The sequence below is a fragment of the Hypanus sabinus genome, chromosome 23, assembly GCF_030144855.1.
Source record: "Hypanus sabinus isolate sHypSab1 chromosome 23, sHypSab1.hap1, whole genome shotgun sequence".
Lineage (NCBI taxonomy): Eukaryota > Metazoa > Chordata > Chondrichthyes > Myliobatiformes > Dasyatidae > Hypanus > Hypanus sabinus.
Window position 1 is genome coordinate 36,080,156 of NC_082728.1, and position 22,492 is coordinate 36,102,647.

The 22,492-nt window shown below is 38.5% G+C and overlaps 1 protein-coding gene across 6 annotated transcripts in view; it reads right to left on the bottom strand.

Annotated features, from left to right (window-relative positions):
- LOC132380129 (rho GTPase-activating protein 44-like) overlaps positions 1–22,492 on the bottom strand; it is a 281,829-nt gene that overhangs the window by 199,660 nt on the left and 59,677 nt on the right. The gene's annotated exons all lie outside the window — the stretch shown is intronic.

Genomic DNA, 22,492 nt, shown 5'->3' on the forward strand with positions numbered 1-22,492 from the left:
CATTTGGTGTATCTGTGCTCAGCTCAGTGTGAGGTGCCAGTAAAAAAGAAAGCTATCTTTCTCTAGGATCCATCTCTTTGGACAGAACAATTAGAAGTGTCTACAACACAAAATCACTCAGGATAAAGGGGCCACTCAATATCCAAAAAAATATGGCATTCACATGACCTCCATGATTGGTACATTGAGCAATGGAAAACCTTTCTGTTCAGAAAAAGGTTCTAATATATACAGTGATCCCTTATGGACACATGACAGCAGACAATGTCTGCTTATGCTCATGAGCAGACAGGCTCATTGCACAAGATGCCAGCAGTCAAAATACACAAAATCACCTCTTCACAAACATAGTTCCAAGGTGATTTCACTTACATCGACACAGGCAGCGAATCGAAAGGAAGGGCAGGGATCTGTTCTGGCCATTTAGAAGGATTCTTAGACAAGCAGATTAAGGGCAAATGTTACTACGACCTGCATCAAGAGAGCAGAGCAGGCACAAGAGTTGGATCAAAGATCTTCCCATGTGATACAGTACTGTGCAAAAATCAGTCAGTTCGGATTGGCAAAAACATTTCCACAATCTCCATCAGTACTGGAGCACCACAGGGATGTGTATTTGGCCCCCTGCTTGGCACGTATGACTGTATGGATAAGTACAGCTCCAACACCACATAGAAGCTTGCTGACGACACAACTGCTGTGGCCGTATCAAAGGTGGTGATGAATCAGCACACAGGAGGGAGATTGAAAACTTGGCTGAGTAGTGCAATAACAACAACTTCAATGTCAACAAGACCAAGGAACTGATGGTAGACTTCAGGAGAGGGAAAGCAGAAGACCATCAGCCAGTAATCATCGGAGGATCAGAGGTGGAGAGGGTCAGGAACTTTAAATTCCTGGGTGTCGCTATCTCAGAGGACCTGCCCTAGATCCAACATATAAATATAACTGTGAAGAAAGCATGACAGTGCCTCTACTTCCTCAGGAATCTGCAGAGATTCGGCATGTCATCAAAAACCTTGGCAAACGTCTATAGATGTGTGGTAGAAAGTGTGCTGACTGGCTGCATTACAACCTGGTGTGGGAACACCAATGCCTTTGAGTGGAAAATCCTACAAAAGGTAGTGGATTTGGCCTGGTACATCACAAGTAAAACCTTCCCAACTAATGAGCACATCTACATGAAATGCTCACCATCCAGGCCATGCCCTTTTCTCACTGCTACCATCAGGTAGGAGGTACAACAGCCTCAGAACTCACACCAACAGGTTCAAAACAGATACTACCCCTCAACCATCAAGCTCTTGAAGCTACACTCATTTAAGGATTCTTACCTTGTTATTTCATGCTCATTATTTATTGCTATTTATTTATTATCTTCATTTGCGCAGCTTACAGCTTTCAGTTCCTGACATTTACAGATCCTGTTTACAGTTAACAGTTACAGTTACTACTCTATCGATTTGCTAAGTCCACCAATGCCCTTAAGTGTGTACGCGAAAAAGAAATCTTACAGCTGTATGTGGTGACATGCATGTACTCTGACAAGAAATTTTACTTTGAACTTTACTCTACTTCATCATTGAAATGCCCCACAACTTATGGACTCACTTTCAAGGACTCCTCATCTCACGTTCTCAATATTTGTTGCTTATTTATTTATTATCATTATTTCTTTCTTTTTGTACTTACACAATTATGTCTTTTATATTGATTGAATGCCTCAGTTGGTGCGGTCTTTTATTGATTCTATTATGGTTATTATTCTATTATGGATTTATTAAGTATGCCAACATTAATATGAATCTCAGGGTTGTATATTGTAACATATATGTACTTTGATAACAAATTTTCTTTAAAGTTTGAATTAATTTTAAGACTTTCATTCACCAAAACATCTAGCGGACTGATTCTGCAATTAAACATAGAACAACTTGTTATGGGTTAAGTACCCCTTATCCAAAATGCTTGGGGCTGGAAGCATTTTGGATTTTGGAATATATAATAAGGATAGCTCAGTATCACCATCATTTCTGACTCTGAATTTATTTGTTACCAGTAAGCAGCCTTTATCTTACACTTGTTCATCACATATATGTACTTAACAGTAAACAAAATATTACATACCATTAATAAAATGGTAATATAATGTGTGTGGCCCAGCTGCAACGAGAGAATAACTGAATCAGCTGTTGAACAACAACAAACAACAGCAGGCTTTCAGTCTCCACCTATGATGCCCTGTTTAAGTTAAAAGATTTGTATTTGTATTTTACTTTTTTTTTAGTTTTATCTCAGGTACAAAAACAATCAAAATGTAGACTTGTTCCCGTGTTAGATTATCATCAGTGATCCTTTAAAAATTTAATGCTGTTACTTAAGCTATAAAAACAATCAGCATCATAGACTTGTTCTGGTGCTAGATTTTCATGAACAGCAGACACTTTAAAAATTTAATGCTCTGCCTTTTCTTAAATTTCTGCAACCAGCCTGCTAAATATTCACAATTACCTTAAATTTTCAGTTTATCATGATTCATCTTGGCTTGTTTCATGATCAGCTAACCGTTAAGTTGTGTATGTTCACTCCAAAGCTGATGATACACGATCGAGATCTTCATTTTTTTGCTTTATACAGTGTTTTTCTATATTTCATTAATTTCTATTCATTACACACGTGAGGTCACTTCTCAGAACCACCTATAGCGTGCTGAGACACAAATATCGCCTGGGAACCTCCCCAGCATCTTAGGGAATTTTCTATTCGTGACATCACATCAGTGCTCAAAACAAAATATGGATTTCAGAAGTTTGAGGATTTTGGAATTTTGGATGTAGGGTACCCAGCCTGTAATATGAAGATGCCATTGCATTTCTGGTGGGATAAGTGCTGGTACAAAAGCATGAAACAACTTTAGGATGGTTGGTTTTTAAGAAGATACATAATTATGAACTTGGAGACCACACACACACACAAGTAATATAAAATTACTGACAAGATGGTTAAGTTTGTGGTAGCATTATTAATTCTTGTACTGCAGCACCTCACCTTCATCTGCATACCTATGAAAGTGTTATCAAAATTAAGATGCAAAATTCTGGACAATTTCAAAGCTTGTCCATTCTAAACTGTACTGAACCAGAAGAATGACAAATCCTCACCGGCCATATAGAGATCCTATGTAGACTGTTTGAAATTATTCAGAAATTAGACAAAATGGTGGTACTAAGACCTAACAAGAAATTATTTTGGAACATATCCTTTTTTCTCTTGGTGCAGCCAGCATTTAAAATTATAACTGCAGAGCTAACAAGTTAATCTTGTTTGATTTTCCTGTTTCAAGATCCAATACCCTGACATATGGTCTGTAAATAGCCATCCATTCTCATGCCTCAGTAAATAATAATTATGGGTAATAAGGTAGCAAGTGACATTGGGCATGTTCAATCCAAACCCAACACTTTTTTCTGTCATGAAAACTTACCACGAGAGGTTACACAGGTAAAAATATAAATCAGGGGCTCCAGCTCATTTTGTGCTCAGTTCAAAAATTTAAGAATCATGTGACAAAGGCCCAGCCAGTATTATATTCTAAGTTCATCACATTCTAGTAATCAAATCCATGTCATTTCAAGATCCTGGGTGTCACTATCTCTGAGGCTCTATCCTGGGCCCAACCTATCAATACACTTTCAAAGAAGGCACACCAGCAACTATATTCCATTAGGATTTTGAGGAGATTTGGTATGTCACTTTAGATACTCACAAATTTCTACAGATGTAGATGGACAGCATTCTAACTGGCTGCATCACCATCGGGTATTGGGGGGGGGCTCGGAGGGGGGGGAACTGCTCTGGATCAAAATAAGCAACAGAAAGGTCCATCATGGGCACTATCCTTCCCAGCATCCAGGACATCTTCAAGGAGCGATGCCTCAAAAGGTAGCATTGATCATTAAAGACAGCCATCACCCAGAACATGCCCTCTTCTCATTGCCACCATTGGAGAAGAGGTACAGGAGCCTGAAGGCACACACTCAATGATTCAGGAATAGCTCTTCTCCTCAGCAATCAGATTTTCGATTGGACAATGAATCCATGAACACTACTTATTGACTTTAACTTTTAAGATATATACATATTGTGATGCTCTGGGGGGATGCACAGTCAACAGACTGCCCCCACATTTCTAATGACCAGTACTGCTTATTGTTCTTGTGTTAAAATGCTTTTGTGGGATTATGGTGGGAACTTCCAATTCATTTATTGTTACATTTTAGCTTGGCTTATACAGTTATTTGCTTGTGTATTTGTGGGTCACCATAACTGTAGCTGGGGTGTCTGCTGGTCACCTCCCTGGTCTGTATGAGACTGGTTGGGTTCACTCTCTGGGTCACAGTGCCCGGTCTCTTTTCTGTTTATCACAATAAAGCGGTTGTTGAGTTAACGAGCTTCCTCGTCTGTCATTATGGACCAAATGCTCACTACAATATATACTATTTACTGTAATTTACAGCAATTTTTATTATGTATTGCAATGTACTGCTGCCTCGGAATAACAAATTTCACACATGTGCTAATAATATTAAACCTGATTCTGATTCTGAGCTCCAAGTCTGCTTGGCTCATTGTCATAACATATGCTGCATACCAGCACGAGGCAGTTACTACAGAAGTTAATACAACAGGAACGCAAGAGAACATTTACCCTATTTTAGCAGCCAATGCCCCTACACGGTCTAAGCAGACACAGATACATACAACACTCAGTTTGCAGCTGGAGTGGATTCAGAAGAAGAAATGCCAATACGTGGTGCCATAGGAAAGTCCGATATGAGAGTTTGGTTATCAGCTGCACAGTGTAAGGCAAACTATGTGCAAGTATGGAAGCATAACATTTGCAAGTGACGCAGCAGGTGTGGGAGGTCTCTGACCCACTCAAGTTCACATTTCTTGTGCTGCTAATTTCTAAGTTGCAGTCTGATAGAGGCAAAGTGACTGAGAAATCCAAGATGCGAATTTAGCCAAAAATGAAAGGAACTTGTAAACAGTGCTTTGGCTTTGCTGCATTTGGGAATCTCAGGAGGTGATTTTTTTTTTAAAATAAAGGTTATATCTATGATATATTATGGTCACACTTCAGCACAATATGTATTTGATGGAAGGCCAAAGGTGGTACCAGAGAAGTTGAGATCATCTGATAATTCTGGAATGGTTGGAAGATACAAGGTTATGATTTATCAAGAATCTCCCTCTGGACTGGAAAGAGGAAGTACTATAAATAGTCAGCAGATCAGGTAGCATCTGTGAAGACAGACAGTATTCTCAGGCAATAATCTTTAAATCAGAAGTTGATATTATGATATTTAATGTTGCCGAAAGATTTCTGAAACATTGAGACTTGCAATTAAATGAGTCTAATAAAAACTTGCAATAATCAACACCTTTTTCAGGCACTGCTCCCATTAAATGTCTGGCAAAGAATTTTTCAAACAAATAATTCATTCACAGACATATAACAGCATGTTTTAAGGATAGTCTGCTATCAGCACCACCTTTACGGTCATTATGATCTACAAGGCAGTCAACTGCAGCTGTTTGTCATCCCTGGTATCAAATTTGTTTAGTACTCCGTACCTTCCCAATAGAAAATTTACAATTACTATAAAACCCAATCTCCTTCCTTAATAAATATATACATGTCTGTTTTCCACATTAGCCTTCCCACAATGATAAACAACTTATTTTTAGGAAATGTCATTTACCAGAGGTTTTAGCCAAATATTAGTGAAGACAGGAGCCTCTATTTCACTTCAGCATTTCCCAAATATTGTTGGACAATTTTCCCTAATACCAAACCCAGCTTGACAACACAGAGATGATGTCCTTTATAATGCAGACAGGAGGTGTCATAAGAATAGGAATTTTCCCATTGACATGGTTTGCATTCTGAATCCCTGTGCCAGGGAGAGACAGAGATCCGTCCAAAAGAATCTACCAGCAGAACAAAATAATAGGCTAATGGACTAAAGTGAAAGGAGAGGGAAGGGTATGAATGGCCTTGAATAAAGAATGGACAGTGATGATGCAAAGAACAGATAACACTGAGGAGAAGAAATGAAGGGGAGAGTGCAGGAGAGATGAAAATTAAAAGAATGGACCAAGCGAGAGGAAGCAGAACGTGCAAGTGCTGCACTCTGGGTGGAAGTGAAACCAACACTGTGATATGGAAGGGCAGAGTGATCCCAAATTAACTCCGAGAAAGTGGTGAGAATACCACTATTAATTGAAAGAAAGAGGAAAATGGGAGAGCCAGCACAACAATGAGACTGGCAGAGAGTCAGCTGAAACCCTTGGGAGAAGAATTAGAGTTTAAATTGAAAAAGCTTTGCCAACTTAATAAGCTGAAGGGAGAAAAGTGAGGTAATTCTTGGATAAATAATCTAATATAAAGTAAGTGTTTTTTTTCAGATCTTAAATCCATTTCTAGTGAAGTAGAAAATCACGTTTAAAGGTGTATAGTTTTTAAAAATGCATGCCAGATTCTCCCTCGAGCCACACTAATGTTAATCTTTCAAACATGAAATTCCCCTTCTAGAGATACTATCAAACTTACCATGGATGACTCATCCATTTTGGAAAACTTAATTTCTCAATCAATTATTTTTGTTGAGAACAATAGAACTGTTCCTCAAATGCCTGCCAATGTTTATCTATAATCTGCTTTTTAAATCTGTTTTCTCCTTTGATTTTATCCAACTTTGGCTTCATACCTCTGAAATTCCTTTCCTTTGAGTTTGAAACACTGGATTCACACCCAAACAACAACACACACAAAATGCTGGTGGAACACAAAATTTCCAGCATCTGCAGATTTCCTCGTGTTTGCTCTTTAGATTCACACCCAAGTTCTTTTATATTATGTTCACTCTTCCCTACTTTCCAATGATTGATTGAGTAATATTGTTTCATTACGCTTGTCCAGATCTACATTGGATAATTCCCTTGTTGGTTCTATAATATATTGTTCCAAGAAACTTCCCCATGTACATTCAATGATAAACTCTTGATAAGCATGAAACATTTCTAATTAAAGCTATGTTAGCTGCCCAACCATAAATTAAGTCATAGCATTGAACCTCATCATCTGTTCCAAATCATCCTTAAATGCTACAGTTAACTGGCAGCTGACACATGGGCAAACTTCTGCAGACGGAAATAGATCAAATATTCCTCACCGCTGTTTGGCACTTCCCGTACCCTCACAAATCAGCTAAGAACGAACATTCACGATACTAAAATACTCCACCATTAAATTGTCATTTCATGAAATTGCGGTAGGCAAATTGTCACGATTGCTTATACATGGTATGATGCAGTAATTAAAATAGACTTTAATTGAATAGGCTTGAACATAATAAAAAACATAATTAAAAAATCTGATCAATAGTTTGCTGCCATAACCATAAAATGCAGCAGATACATGCCCAACATAATAGTTTTTAAGCCAGAAAACAGCTGAGCCAACCCAACAAGAATTCCAAGTAAAAACCTAGATCCACAGATATGCTTGATCTTAGGAGGGAAATTATAATTTGGTTTAACAATCCAGAAGGTTATTCCTGGCTTCCATTCCGAATCATCAAGCAACGCCTACCATTGGAGATGTGTGTGTATGAATGTCAAGAGAGGAGATGATCTCACTGCAGCCTGTACTCAGAGATGCAAACATGAAAAAGATGGATTCTAATAAGCTGTCCTAGCATTTCGGTAACAGTGCAAGCAAATAAGATGCTCAGATTAATTTCTTAACAGCCAATTCCTCGTGCCCCAGTCCACGGATTAGCTGGAGCAGCAGCACCTTAAATCAGATCAGATGTTCTTGAGATTGTCCATTTAGGAGCTATGTTCATTACCCACTACTTGGGGGGGGGGGGGGGTGCTTTCCCACCACCGTGGCTACACACCAAACTGACACGGGAATTCCATGCAACGAGTTTTAATCTGCAATTTGATACACCGTAGAATTTCTTGACCATTTTCTTTAAGGGTTCATAAGCACATTTCAGATGTGTTTCAATTTCTTGTCCTTGATTGTGAAATTAGCATCAAATGTCAAAATTGGAAAATTGCTGATTCCAGTCAAAGTATTACAACTGGTAAAATATCTCTTTTTAACTCCATCCTCCATTTTACAGATCAAGGCAATGGGGCAGTGCTTCAATTCTCCATTCAGTCATAACTAACACGTTTACAGCTGAGTCTTCCCACCTGAGCTCCTCCACATCATAGGTCCATTGGGAGGAGACACAGACAGCCTTGCACTGGGTCTAGCTCGATACCATTCCAGAAGCAGCCAATATGGAGGTCAGGGAAACTTGTCAGGGTGGGACTTTCTGACTCATTCCCTCAAATGCTGCAGCTCAGCCCCTTTGCATTGTAACGTTAGATATTAATAACTTCATGTGGAATGTATGAGCAAACTTGCACCCTGTAATATTAATAAACAGAATGATTTTCCAGTGTGAAGCTTGAATAACATAACACCTTCAGAAATAAAGATCCTCCTTTTAGCTCTCCTTCCAAACATCCTTAATCGAAGTTACAACTCTCAAGACCCTCGACACCTCGTTGGATATTGCAGCCTGCTTGATAGACAGCCTGACCACAACCATTCACTCATTCCACTACCGAGACACTGTCGCAGCAGTTGTTACCATTTGTACAGTGCATTGCAGCAACTTACCAAAACTCCTTAGACAACATTTTCCAAACCACAACCTCTAACAGCTAGAAGGACGAGTGGAGCAAAAGCACACCAGGGACACCACTGAATGGCAGTTGCCCCCCCCCCCCCCAAGACACGGACCATCCTGACATTGTCATTCCTTCTCCATTACTGCTTCAAACTCCTGGAACTCTCTGCATTACAATATTGCTGGTGCACCCACACCTCAAGATCAGCAGCAGCTCACTATCAACTTCACAAGGGCAGCTAGGGTTGGGCACTTGGACGTTCTCTCAGCTTATGAAGGTCACATCCTATGAATCAACAGAACACACAATACTAAGCCTCTCCTTTCCCGCAATGACATAAGACACTTGACTGACAACCTCATAAAAAAAGCAGCCGAAGTACTCCCTTGGAAAAGAAATTGACTTTGTACTCTGCCATTGAATTGGAAAGAGGAAGTTCACATATTAATAAGATCTCCAGTTTCAATTTCAAAATTAACTGCAATTTGATTCTTTAGTCTACAAGGATAAGTATCAGGATATTCTAAGGGTTATCTTCCTCCTCTCTTGGGAGCCTAATCACACAAATAAATCTGTGCATTATACAACTAAAGTTATTTGTGAATATTTATAGATTGCTTGTTACAGTTCAGCTGCAGTTTTTCTTTAAGCATTACTTCGTGCCATGTACCTGAACAAAATAATCAAGAAAAAACACCTGCAGAAAACATAATACAATTGTAATATTACACCAAATTCAGAAGTAAGCACAGGAGAGTGTTTTAATTAATGCTCTTCACTTGTTATTCCAACAATATGAAAAAACTGTGGGGCACAACACTATTACAGTTGAGGGCTTCGGAGTTCAGAGTTCAATTGCAGAGTCCTCTGTAGGGAGCCTCTGCGCATCCTCCCCATGGAATGCACGGGTATCCTCTGGGTGCTCAGGTTTCCTCCCACAGTCCAAGGACATGCCGGTTAGTAGGTCAATTGGTCATTGTAAATTGTCCCAAGATTAGGTGGCACAGCTCAAAGGGCTGGAAGGGCCTACATCTCAAGTTAGGTCAAGTCAATTCACTTTTTATTGTAATTTCGACCATAACTGCTGGTACAGTATATAGTAAAAATGAGACAGCGTTTTTTCAGGACCACGGTGTTACATGACACAGTACAAAAACTAGAATGAACTACATAAAAAACAACACAGAGAAAAAAAAACGTACACTAGACTACAGACCTACCCAGGACTGCATAAAGAGCACAAAACAGTGCAGCATTACAATAAATAATAAACAGGACAATAGGGCAAGATGTCAGTCCAGGCTCTGGGTATTGAGGAGTCTGATAGCTTGGGGGAAGAAACTGTTGCATAGTCTGGTCGTGAGAGCCCGAATGCTTCGGTGCCTTTTCCCAGACAGCTGGAGGGAGAAGAGTTTGTATGAGGGGTGCATGGGGTCCTTCATAATGCTGTTTGCTTTGCTTTGCTTCTCTAAATAAACAAAATAATAGTATTCGATTTGAAACAAAACACCAACTATAAATAGAAAACCTGAAGGACAATAGCTCAAATTGATATCCAGTTGTGAAAAAAACCCCAGGACTTTTGCACTACTGGATACTGCATGCTGTGCCCGGACAGAAAAAATTTCCTGTCAATGAACATCACAGATGGATTTATGTTAATTGTTTTTCTGTGCTCTGATTAATTAAGTGTGCTGCAGCTGGCGGGCGTATGTGTACATGCTGTTGTAAAATGTCAGTGCAGTATGAGCATTGGGAATGATGCACAAAGACAAGAATGCCTCTGTCTCCAATTGTGTCATAACAAATAAGCAGAAACTGCTAAGTCACTCTTAAGATAGAGTGGCAGGATGACATGTTTTCCCCTTTTTTGTCCATGAAGTACACTACTGCATCGACCCGGAGGCTCAAACTATTTAAAGATTCTGAATCCATACCAACATAGCAACACTTAATATTGTTTGTGGTCTCAACTCTCTACATGGCAAATGATGCAAAGGTTCACCAATACGTTTGAAACCATATTTGACACTAATTGATGTCAGGATCTGCTATAGTCTAACTGAAGAATGCAAACTCTAGCCCACCTAATTAACATAGAAGTTTCAGCAATAATGACACTAAATATTACAAGGCCCAAATTTTCTTCTGAGTAGCCAAATTGTAATGTTCATCATCAATCTCAATAAAATCTGCTCACAAAGACCTAGATAGGAATTCTAGCTGCAGCTACACCGCCCTCTGAAGCCTCTTATCATTTGCTGAATGACCTGTCACAAACAAAATATCTCACAGACTGCAAATTAGAAAATAAAACCTCCATTTCAGGTAAACCTTTAAATATGTAACAGAATGTAATAAAGAGTGGATATGGTACTAAGATACAAGATGAAAGCTCATAAACTAACATTAAAATGAAACTAAAAATGGAATTGTGTTTAAAACTATTTAGGTCTTAAATATCAGTTCAAAAGGTTTAGATCCAGAGTTGATTTTCAGGGGCAAAATTATATTCTGTAGGTAGCGTTACTTGCAGTAGGATGCACAGGTACTTTCTGCAGATTTCCTTTCATATATCATTGTCTGGTCTGGCCTGTATTTGACTCAAATTTCACTGTATGACCCCACTTGGAGCACTTACCGTGCTCAATTCTGGTCGCTTCACTACAGGAAGGACGTGGAAACCATAGAAAGGGTGCAGAGGAGATTTATAAGGATGTTGCTTGGTTTGGGGAACATGAACTCGTAAGTGAACTCGGCCTTTTCTCCTTGGAGCGACGGATGATAAGAGGTGACCTGATAGAGGTGTACAAGATGATGAGAGGCATTGATCGTGTGGATAGTCAGAGGCTTTTTCCCAGGGCTGAAATGGCTAGCATGAGAGGACGTAGTTTTAAGGTGCTTGGAAGTAGGTACAGAGGAGATGTCAGGAGTAAGTTTTTTTTTCATACATGGACCTTAGAAAAATAGAGGGCTGTGGGTAAGCCTAGGTAGTTCTAAGGTAGGGACATGTTCGGCACAGCTTTGTGGGCCGAAGGGCCTGTATTGTTCTGTAGATTTCTATGTTTCTATTTACGTTGATGATTCTTTGGTACCTTCCTAAATACATTACCAATTGCTGGAATTTTGAACATGGGATCCACAGTCTAGACTTCTAGTTAATAATCTAAGATCTTGTCCACCCTGCCATAATCCCCAGAGGGTGTTGTTCCTTCCACACTGTAACAGAACCACATGACAACTATTTCTCCATCATTTCAAATATAAAATCTGTCCCACTGAATTCTGAAATATACAAACTTGTAGCTTTTCAAATATAAACACAATGGACTCATCAGATCCTGGAAATCCATGGTAACACAAACAAACAGCTGGAGGATCTTAGCAGGTCAGGTAGCATCTATGGAAATGAGTAAACAGTTGACATTTTGGGCCAAGACCCTTCATCAGGGGTGGAAAAGGAGGAGGAAGAAGCCAGAATAAGAAGGTGGAAGGGGGAGGGGAAGTACAAGCTAGAAGGTGATAGGTGAAGCCAGGTGGGTGGGGGAAGAGAATTAAAGTAAGAAGCTGGGAGGTGATAGGTGGAAAGGGTAAGGGCTGGAGAAGAAGAAACTGATAGGAGAGTGGACCATGAGGAAAAGGGAAAGAGAAAGGCCACTCAAGGATGACAGGCAGGTGAGGAGAAGAGGTAAGAAGGCAAGGTGGGGAATAGAAGGACAGGGAAAGGGAAGGGAGAAAAAAAATTGGAAGTTGGAGACAAGCAGTTCACGCCATCAGGTTGGAGGCTACCTGGATGGAATATGAGATTCAAATACTCTGCCTGCTTAATCTTGCATTTCCAATAACACAAAGAGATTGTGGAAAGTGTTGAAGAAACATGCTGTGAAAATGATCATCATTTCAAATACGATCACACTACTCTCTAGTCAAGTCAGTGACTTCATTCCCTTCAAAGCTTCATTCTTTCTTAGTCAAATCCTTAATTCATAGCCACTGTCTCAGCTGCAAAGAAGTGGATAACTGTCACACTGATATAAAGGTTTCTTGATGCTAATGTTCACCAATGAAATTGACATAGACAAGTTTAATTGGTAGCTTTAACGCACTGTGTTTACATGGTACCTTTAATATCACTATTATACTGTCTGATACACAATCTTAATGCTGCCCTAGTGCAGAAGCTTCCACTTAGCATTTTACCTTGGATCCTCAGTAAGATGAAGAACACCAATAGAATCGTACATCAAAAGGAAAAAAAAGTTCCTGATCTCATCTCTTGTGGCTCTCTCTGAATTCGGGATTTATAGGTAAACTGTAAGTAAAAGATTAAACACAAAATGATGCAATTACCCACCCCCTCCAGCAAATTATATTCTCTGCCGAAGTATAAGATTCCTTTAAAACAACGCCTTTCTATGTTGTGAAGCTGCCAATGCCTCCCACCCCGCCACCAGAAATGCTGTTTGACTCGCTGCATCCTTCCAGCAGTTTGCTTTTTTTGTGCCAGGTTTCAGCTTCTGCAGACTGCATTTCCATGCCACAAAAGAAGATCCAAAGAAAATGAAGCAGTCACAATTTCGCAAATGAAGCACATTTGCGTCACATTTCGCAAAATGTACCAGTCACAAGGTCCTGCCAAAGGGCCTTGGCCTGAAACGTCGACTGTAGTTTTTTCCCCATAGATGCTGCCCAGCCTGCTGAATTCCTCCAGCACTTTGGATGTGTTGCTTGGATTTCCAGCATCAGCAGATTTTCAGTTATTTGACTTTTAGCAGTCACTATTGTTATGCAAGGAAATGCAAAAACCTATCTTGTTTGAAATGGGCTCTGGAATCTTTTACATGCAACAGAAATGGCGACTCCATTTTATACCCCATGCTGAGAGCATGAATAGCTGTAACCCATTGCAGCAGGATAATCACCAAAAATAAACAAAATCATTGTTTACTCTGAGATTTAATCATGCATTTGGGTTTTATCCTTTCTTAAAGGCTGCTTTTATAAATGGCTTTATTATTTAATTATATTAATTTTGCATTTCTTGATTGTCAAAATCATTTTAATAATCAGCAGCCCCTGCAGTTTTCCACAGTGGAGTCCTGCAGATTCCTGCACGAACGCTGAATGTGGAGAGTTATTAGAACCACTTCACTTGACAACAGTGTAATCATTTCGTATCTCTTTGTAGATGAAATTAATTAAATCTACTGCATCCACAGAGCACTGCATGAACAGTCCCTTGTTAAATCAAGTCAGAAAGACCAGAAGGGACCCCAGTTATCAGGGTAAGTACTGTGTGTGCACTGTCCTTTCAGTTGGCATTAAAGCATTTCTGCTGAGCTCATCTGTTGCTGTTATCAACTAGATCAAAACGCTATCGAAAATCCATATTCACTTCTCCACAGAATTGTGTTATGTAATCTCCTTGCCCAAATTTATAATATATTTTCTTACCAGCTACTACAGTCTTTTTAATCCCTGGCTAGGGGAAATTGAAATCGGGAAGATATTGGTCAAAGTCAAGAAGGGGAAGATTTAAAGGAAACCTTCAAATCAAATTTTTTCACCTACGAGGGTGGTGGGTATATGGAACGAGCTACCAAAGGTAGGGGCAGGAAGAGTTGAAATGGCATTACCATCAACTTCTCAAACTTCCGGTATGCCCTGCCCCTTCACCATTCTCTCACCTTATCTCCGTGCCTGCCCATTGCCTCCCTCTGGTGCTCCTCCACCCTTTTCTTTCTTCCATGGCCTTCTGTCCTCTCCTATCAGACTCCCCCTTCTCCAGCCCCGTATCTCTTTCACCAATCAACTTCACAGATCTTTACTTCATCCCTCCCTGTCCCAGTTTCACCTATCACTTTGTGTTTCTCTCTCCCCTCCCTCCCACCTTTTAAATCTACTCATCTTTTTTCCTTCAGACCTGCCAAAGGATCTCGGCCCGAAACGTGGACTGGACTTTTTTTCCATAGATGCTGGCTGGCCTGCTGAGTTCTTCCAGAATTTTGTGTGTGTTGATTAAAACCACCATTAATGGATGAAAAGAAAAACAATCACATAACATAATATTACAGTATTGTCTTGGACATTTTAAGCGTAAAAGAAATTAAGATCACTTAGACAAAATTAGAGGCCGCTAATGAGGCAACACAAAATCTTAGAGAGGATAAAGGATTGGTAGAAACAGACAACTGGCCGGTTTTATATAAGTTTTACTCCTGCTGAATAACAGGAATTGTACTGCTGTTCTGTCAACATAACTATTCTGGTCTTAACCAAAATTGTAAAATAAGTAAATAGATCCATGCATTCCTCAGGTATTGAAGCAAACAAAAACAAAACAAAATCCAACAATTTGAGTTTTCTCATTTTCAGAGATTTTATTAGGGTATTTTATTTTTTTGTTTCTGGCTCCAGCTGCTTAAAATGAAGCAATGACTTCTTCCTGAAAGATGATTCCACTGATGCCAAGAAACTGGAATGTGCAATGCCGTTCAAGTGATTAATGAACAAATCTGGGACCTCCTCCGTGTGTACTACTCATTGCAAAACTCACTAAACCACCACAGCAGCTTATTCTTCAAGTTTTAAAGACACAGCTAAGTGGTCATATTCAAGAAAAGCCTCTGGAAGCTACCCCTCACCACTGCCGTAATGTAAATTGAATGGGTAAAGTTATATTGAACTCAATGCCTTACCAGCTATCTGAAAGACCTAGGCTCATTGTGCAAGATGTCCTTGGGGTTCTACAGTCAACTTAAAAAAGCTAATAATACCAGTTGGCCAATTTACAGTGAAAGCTAAATAGTTTAATTTAAATCAAGACACTATGTGGAGAAACTTATATATAGAATGAAGGGAAAATAAAAGTATTTTCCAAAAATTGTATTATATACAAAATTGCAGCATTCAAATTTGCACAAGAATTGAGTTCCAAAGGTTCACCTGACCACCTCTGTGTTGCTTGTTTCAACATTAGGACCAAAACAAAGAGGTCTGCAATGTCCACACTCTCAACCTTGGCTGTTGGAATTAGCAAAAGGTTGTGTCTATGGTACTATCAGTAATGCATTAATGATTTTTTTGCAATGTCATTTGCTGCGTTATGTGGATGTGGCCTGCTTTCTGTTAAGATGGCATATAAAATTCCTGTGTTCACAGTTTATCATTGGAAATTGATCATGCTGTAATTGCACTCTGCAGTCAGTTTTGGCACCATTGTCCCACAGTTTTCCAGCTCTTAGCTTCAATTGCTTGGCATGAAAAGAAACCACAATGATGCAAAACATACTATATCCCAAATTGCCAGAGGTTATTCTATTTAGTTATAAATCTTGTTGTAAAAACATATGGCATAGGGGAAAATTATGTCATTTTAGAATTATACAGCATGCTCCTGTATAATAAATTCTACCCTATTACCCATCAACTCCCATAGGGCATCAGCTATTATAAATGGCACAAATTCTCCCATTTAAAACAAGTAAAATGAAGGATCTAAATGTATTCTGAGACATAACCCTGGAAGCAGGGAAACTCGACATAGCAGACTGCTAAAAACAGCAGAGAAAGAGACAGTTCAACAACTGTGCAACTTTAAGTAGGTCACAGCTATCCCATTTGCTTAATGTAAAATTAAGTGAACAGTACAAGATCCCTAAAATAAATATTATTGTACACAGCCAAAACCCTTCAGGATGAAGAATGTTGTTCTAATTAAATGATTGCCTGCAGTGTTTTTTTGGATAATTTTACAGGTCACCGACCAAATTTCAATATAATATGCAGTGAAACCCTTATAAAAGGCTCTCCATTTAATGGAGAGCATCGAAAAAAGTAACCACAGGAACATGCCCTTCAGCCCATGAGAAATCTGTGATACAGCTTGCAGTGCCATGACAATTCAGTGAGACACAAATTTAGTTTCACTTGAAAAATCATTTGTATGCAACTCTCAAAGATATACAGGGAACATTTTTTTAAAAATGTGAGAGTTCTTTTAAGGATAACAACCAACACTGCTTTCAACCCATGTCAGCAAAGATTTCCTCATATAGTTGGGATGCTGTTATTCACTCCTCTGTTAAAATGTTAATGGCAAGAAAGAGTTAATGAAACAGCATTTTAATGATAGCAAAAAGGATAGCAGTGATCAATCGCTTGGAACTGATCCTACATTGCTGTCTAAACTCAATTTGGATCATTTTAAAATTGGGAGTAGGTAACACATTCTTTATCAGTGAAAAGCTGGTTCCACTTTGTTTTAATGCAACCCATTGCTATTTCTTAAATTAGAATAACAGAAAGGATGTGAAATCTAACACCAGAAAGAAGCTACGGTCTAATTTACTGTTCTTCTATAAGTGTATGCAATATTAATAAACCAGTATAGACTGAGAAAAACATATGGGCATTGGAAAATTTAGGTCTTTTTACCCTTAGTATGTGATCATATTGTTTTCTTCTCAATTGTTAAGGTGGAATTAAGGAAGCACTGTGTTTAATTTTGCCTATCTGATCAAGCCAAAGCTCTTATTAATACTGTTCTTAAAGACCTTCATACAGTATACTACAGTTGCCTTTAGCTGTCCTACAGTAATTACACAAAGGTGATGGCCAATTTTTAAACCACTGCAGACCCCTGCCTGAGATTTTATTCCAATTATTCTACAAGGTAGAAAATTCCAAGTATTTGCCCAGTGCCAGATGAGGAACTTGCAAGTCCGAATCATGTATGTTTCTTAGGAGGTTATGGTATCTCACGGTCTTGCAGCATGTCCTTCCTTATGGCACTTAATGGGATGAAAAAGGATGTTCAACGTAGCTGAATGGGACCATCCTGAAACATGATAAACTGTGCCACAGAGTACAGAAGATGAATATTTTTGGAATAGAGGCACTGACAGGACGAATTTTATATTCAACACCGCAAAACTCTTGAGTAGAAATCCAAATTCAGGCAAATGGGCAGCATTCTGTCACACTGCCAATTTTGGATTAATGAATGGTAAAGAGACTCTGGATGTCATGCAGCTTTTCCCTAAGACTGGAATAAGCTGTTCATTATTAAAGGAGTTATGAGTATAGCTTAATACCGTAGATACATTAGCAAACAGGAAGGTCATTGATGGCACAGTTGACATTTTGACATTGACTGGGCTACGAACAGTGCCAAGGAATTGTGGAGGTTATCTACTGATGCTGTGTTGACTAGCCTCCAAAAAGAACAACTACCCTCACTTCTCACCACACAATTTCATGTGTTTATCTGAAGTAAAAACAGAAAATGCAGGAAATACTCAGTAGCTCAGGACACATCTGTGGGAAGTGTAGCAAAGTTAACATTTCAGTTTGGAGACACCACTGTGAGTTTGCACTCGACTCTGTGTCTCTCCACAATTTGCTGGAAAATTTTGATTCCACCCTAAATAAAACTGGCCAGGGTGGGAGTTGCTGGAGGGCTTAAATACTTTGAGAACAGTGACCATAATTCTGTAAGGATCAAGGCAGTTATAGAAAGAGGTAAGATTGGTCCCCAAGTTAAGGTCTTGAATTTGGGAAAGGCTGATTTCAATGGTATAAGAGGGGGCTTAGTAAAAGACGATTGGAAACAGATGCTTAAGGATAAAACTAAAGTTGACAAGTGGAAGTCTTTTAAAGAAGTCAGTAAATGCATGGGGCAAGCTTGAAAAAACCAGTGTGGCCTTGAACTGGTGATGATAGCCCAACAGTATATTGTTGGAATATGAAGCCCTAGCTCTATGTAGTCCTTCTGATGTTTAAAACCACTGTTTGGGAATGCAATACTTAACATTGCACAAACAGAGTGACTTATACAACATATGCTGCAGTACTAACTTCACACATTTTTTTTACCATTTTTGATTTGTAGAAGGCATTTAAGCATCCAACAAAGCCAAGGACCTGGTACAATAAACAAAATCTGTAAAGACTCAGTGCATTTGTTGATCACACAATTGGTCTGTGACACTGAACATATGGAACGTACGTGAGGAATTAAAGCCCCAAAAAAGGAACACTTCTGAAGTGATGAAAATTTAATGCCCATTTTTCATTTACAATAGAGTAAGAGGATCTACTTAATTGTAAATGACTGGAGTGATCATAAATTCTGCCTGAGGTTTGGCTGCCTGTTAACCTAACAATACAGGAGTAAATTTTTAATCAAAATACATCGATGCAATTACGTAACACATGCAAAGGTTCTGCTCTAATATTGAAAGATCTACCAGCATCGGCATGGCATGAATTGTATTTTCATGAATTTAATTACAACAAATTGGTAATTTAAATGACAAAAGCCTTTTTTACAGCTGAATAAAGAGGGGAATTATGTGAAATATTTGGAAAATATTTGGAGAATATAGCATAGTAAATATATTGAAATAAATTATGAGTTCTTCCATAATGGAAAATATTAATAGCTTTCATATACAGTTACCCAGATTTTTTACCTCTAAATCAGGACTAGAAAGTTAAAGACAGTAAAATCATCAATGGTCTTCTTCCTTCCTTTTAAAATTGTCAATCCAGTTTTTTTAAAAAACAAGCTTAATTGTGAATTTTACAAAACACCAAGAAGTCATATGGTTGAGTACAGGTTCAGAAAAGCCGCCCAATTAAAACTGAAGCAAAATACTTAACAGCAGTACCTCTAACAATAGAGCTCAAAATCAGTTCATGAGAAAGCTGATGCTTACATATATAATATTCATTAAGGTCATCTTTCATAATCTTACTTAAAACATCTCTTCAGTTTATTAATACCATTGTTGGAAACCAATTTTTTATTATAATAATAATACTTTTCATAAGTTTTGTACTTTTTAACAAACATGTATTTTTCACACACACCAGCAGAAAGTGGTATAGCAGCTAAACTAATGACTTATCACCATCCTCATTTTCATTGGCTAAGTATTAGTACATTACCCACATGATGCAAGTGTTTTAATTATGTAGCCTATTAACTAATTGATCTCTATCTAAGGATTTTCTTTATCTTATCTATAGAAGTGATGGATTTCTCAAAAGCACCATCTTTATTCTTTTGTCTTAGCATGAATTCCTCCTTAGCATCTTTTTTCAGTTCTTTACTTAGTTTGCTTAATATTTGCACATTTCTTTGTACTCAAAAATAAACTGAAATCTTGGAATTCTTGACTCCCAGAAGGATCAGATATTAAACAGAAATCCAACAGCATCTTACCATTCCACAGCACATATCCACTTAAGAGTTTATACATTAATTCTCATTCTCTAATATTTTATAAGTCACAAGAAAGTTTGTACATATTAAGTATCCCTTATCTGAAATGCCCGTGGCCAGTAGTGTTTTGGATTTTGGAATATATCAGAATCAGGTTTATTATCACCAGCATATGATGTGAAATTTGTTAACTTAGCAGCAGCAGTTCAATGCAATATATAATATAGAAGAGAGAAAAAAATTAAGAAGTAAATCAATTACAGTAAACATATATTGAATAGGTTAATAACGTGCAAAAATCAGAAATACTGTATATTAAAAAAAAGTGAAGTAGTTTCCAGGGATTCAATGTCTATTTAGGAATTGTATGGCAGAGGGGAAGAAGCTTTTCCTGAATTGCTGAGTGTATGCCTTCAGGCTTCTGTTCCTGAAAAGGGCATGCTCTGGGCGCTGGAAGTCCTTAATAATGGATGCTGCCTTTCTGAGACACTGCTCCCTGAAGATGTCCTGGGTACTTTGTAGGCTAGTACCCAAAATGGAGCTGACTGGATTTACAACCCTGCGCAGTAGCCCCCCACCCCATACCAGACAGCGATGCAGCCTGTCAGAATGCTCTCCATTGTACATCTATATAAGTTTTTGAGTGTATTTGTTGACATTCCAAATCTCTTCAAGCTCCTAATGAAGTATATTCGCTGTCTTCCTTTCTTTATGACTACATCGATATATTGGGAGCAGGGTAGAAATCTTGACACTCTGGAACCTGAAATGCTCACTCTCTCCATTTCTGATCCCTCTATGAAGATTGGTATGTATTCCTTCATCTTACCCTTCCTGAAGTCCACAATCAGCTCTTTCATCGTACTGACAATGAATGCCAGGTTGTTGCTGCGGCATGATTCCACTAGTTGGCATATCTCATTCCTGTACGCTCTCTCGTCACCACCTGAGATTCTACCAACAATGGTTGTATTGTCAGCTAACCGTAATGAGGTAGCTTGGGATCGCCATCATTTCTGACTCTGAACTTATGTGCTATTGGTAAGCAGTCTTTGTCTTACATTTGTTCATCACACATATGAATTTTACAGTAAAAGTTATTACATACCATTAACATTATGAAAATATAATGTGGCAGGCTTTGTCTCCACCTATGATACTGCCATGTTTTGATTAAAAAGTTATAATACACAGTGTTTGTATTTTACTTTCTTTTAGGTTTTATGTAAGATAAAAACCATCAGCATTGTAGACTTGTTCTGGTTTAGATTTTCATCTGCAATGCTTTAAGAATTTAATGCATAATGTAAAGTATAAAAACAAGCAGCATCATAGACTTGTTCTGGTGCTAGATTTTCCTGATCAGCTGATGCTTTAAAAATTTAATGCCATGCCTTTTAAATTTCTGCAGCCAGCTTGCTAGATATTCCCAATTACCTTCAATTTTCAGTTTGTTGTGACAGATCTTAGCTTGTTTCATGACCAGCTAACCATTAAGCAGCTTATGTTCACTCCGATGCTGACAATACATGATTGAGATCTTCATTTTTTGCTTTATGCAGTGTTTTTCTATTTTTTAATAACATATGCGATGTCACTTCTCAGAACTGTCTTTGCATGAGAGACCTGCACATTGCCTGGGAACATTCCCAGGGTCTTGTGGAATGTTCCATTGGGACGTCAAGTCAGGGCTCAAAGGAAAAGCTTGGATTTAGGTTTTTAGACTTTGGTATTTTGGATAAGAGGTACTCAATCTGTATTACTTTTTCTGCCAAAAGCACAAGAATGGGCTTCATTTTGTTGCTCTTGCATTAAATGCAGAGAGGTAGCTTGATTGGTAATCTATGTATGTGCTGCTTTAGAACAAACAGCACAATATTTGCCCCCTAGTACAAACATGGTGTTTATTCTTAAAGAGCATTAAGGAGGTAGTTACCCACTATTATAGCTATGGTGTCTCATTATGGACAAAAAATTCGATTTAAAAATAATATCCTCTTCTATTCAACAGAATAGTAGTATGTGTGGGTGATTGCCAATTTTTCCCTCTCCTTTGCTTCTTGTATTCATGCCAAAGGTTCATCTTGATTTTGAAATGAATGCTTAGTCTAGTGGGTAGGGTGAAAATCAAGAAGATTGTTTGGCCCTGGATGTAGTTAAATATCTTAAAATTATTTTTTTTTAACTTTGTCAAAGCTATAGCATGGTAACAGGTCTTCCCAATCCAATGAGACTCATGAGACTAATTAACTTAATAAACCATACATCCTTGAAATGTGGGAGGAAACCAGAGCACCCTGAAGTGTTAGAGCTGTACTCCTCCAAGTAAGTGTAGTGTATTCTATTTCACTATTGACTAGGGCTTTATACAGGGTGGAAGGAAATGAATCACTCACTGCACAATATGAAACTCTGACCTGTTCTTCAAGCCACTACATTTGTGTAGAAGGTTCAAATGAGTGACTGGTCAGCAGCAACCACAAGATTTTGAAGGTGAGAGACTTG